The 1,945-nt window shown below is 49.8% G+C and overlaps 1 protein-coding gene across 1 annotated transcript in view; it reads left to right on the top strand.

The window, feature by feature from the left end:
• The window catches only part of LOC108802832 (MAP kinase-activated protein kinase 3-like), a 33,135-nt gene that overhangs the window by 1,219 nt on the left and 29,971 nt on the right, over positions 1-1,945 (top strand). The gene's annotated exons all lie outside the window — the stretch shown is intronic.

Raw genomic sequence — 1,945 nt, 5'->3', positions numbered from 1 at the left:
CTCCACCCCCATGGAGAAAACAATGTTTCAGCTTTAGATACATTTTATTATTTCCGATGATCTCTGTTTTGTTTACAATGTATCACACTTGTCAGTAACCATTGGACGGGTGACACATATGTAACAATAATCAGCCAATCAAATCCGTTTCCCATTCAATGTATCTTCTTCTCTCGGTGATAATGAATAAGTAACAGGAATGGGGCAGTTCGCTCATCAGATAACGCGCCGCATTCTGGGGCTCCGTCAGCGCTGGGATTAATGTTACAATGTAACGCTGAATTCCCTCTGTGTGCCGCCATTTTGAATAATTATCTGCCGGCCTCCCGACTTCCTGTTAGAGAGATGGAGGCCCAAATAGAAGAGTTCCCGCTGCTGGAGTGACAACATGTTGTTTTAGGCCGGACTCGCCCCGTATGTGTGTCGCGTTTCGCTTTACGCCGACGGTTCCTGCGCATGTTTCACATTTACCGCGCGCGCATCAAAGCTGCACATTGGCGTGAATTTGGCTAATTGGAAACTATAGTTCGGAGCTCATCATTGCGTTGCCCACTGGACGCGGTGTGAATGGGCCCCCCCGAGTGACTTGCTTCAGGTGGAGGGGCTGGAGTTTGTAGTTCATACACACACACCTCCCTGATGACACCTCTGTAAGTGTCGTATTTCATTATTATCAGAACGCAGGCGGGCGCAGCGATGGTGAAACGGCTCTCGAAGCGCTCAGGTAACCAGGTCAGACGCGAGGAAACTCCTCGCCGCCTCTTCTGGCCCGGAGGCGATTATGGCGAAACGTCTGCTTTGTGCGTTTCCTGCGACGCGGACGAGTTCAGGAAGCAGAAGTGTCAGTCAGCAAACACACGACATATCTTTACCCCGCGAAGGGCCGTCGTAAAAAAAACAAACAAACATGCGTGACTCTGACAGGCCGCCGCGTTCCGAAGGTCCAGAGTGCGCGGTCTTATCTCGCCCTGCGTCACGCCTGCATTCCGGAGGTGCCGCGCTCTCATCATACTGCATCCTCCCAGCGAGGGCACAAAATACATTTACCTTCAAATCGTCTTTTTGTGAGACGTTCCCAGCTGTCGGGCTCTCCGTGCATGACGGAGCGCCCAACTATTCAGAGGGGGTGACACCAAAACCACTGTCAGTCATTTTGGTGTCACCCCCTCTGATGATGTCACCCAGTGCGGGCCGCACCCCCCTAGTGGCGCCATCGCTAAGGTGTCATCTCATCGAGGGCGCCGCAGGTGCGGCGGCAGCACAGGTGCCTAACTACTACAACAGAACATGAACTCTGTATTGTCTTCATATTAATATTGAAATGCGGTAATGAAAAAGACAAATAGACGCGCGATCATTTCCAGGATAACACGCGCCGCAGATCAGAGAGCACACGGGGGATTTTATTTCTGGTTAGATGAGAGTTCTGGTTCATTGAATTCCGGATAACAGAGAGTTTGCTGTATTATTCACTCTCTGTCGCGGGACTCACGGAATTCCATTGCGCTTTTCCTGTTTTTATTTGCTGCTTCTTCTCTTTAATCTTTTCTTTTTTTTACTGAGTTCTTGGAAAAAGATTGTTCAAATACGACACATAAAAGGTCACGCGGGATATCATTCCGCTCCCTGCGCCCTTTGACGCGCTCCGGAGTCTTTATAGCCGAAAACATCAAACGTGAAATGTGAGACATTTTATTATCCAATGTTCTCGGTCACCTCTGCGCACGGCGAGGGTTTTGGGAGCTTGTATGTCCGATTCTTACCTGCTTGTGTTCTGTAGATACTAAGGAAGCCGTGGCAGTGTACTGCAGAGGGGGCGGGTCTGACATAGTCACATGATCAATCCCAGTGTTCTAATAGGAATTACTGAAGACATTCATAGAGGAAGTCTGAAGGATTAATAATGGGAATCCTGGTATCGCCCCCCTCCCCCACCCCCCTTCCA

Source organism: Nanorana parkeri, unplaced genomic scaffold (genome assembly GCF_000935625.1).
Source record: "Nanorana parkeri isolate BGI_ZX_2015 unplaced genomic scaffold, ASM93562v1 scaffold3162, whole genome shotgun sequence".
NCBI classification, from domain to species: domain Eukaryota; kingdom Metazoa; phylum Chordata; class Amphibia; order Anura; family Dicroglossidae; genus Nanorana; species Nanorana parkeri.
This window is presented reverse-complemented; position numbering and strand designations above follow the sequence as displayed.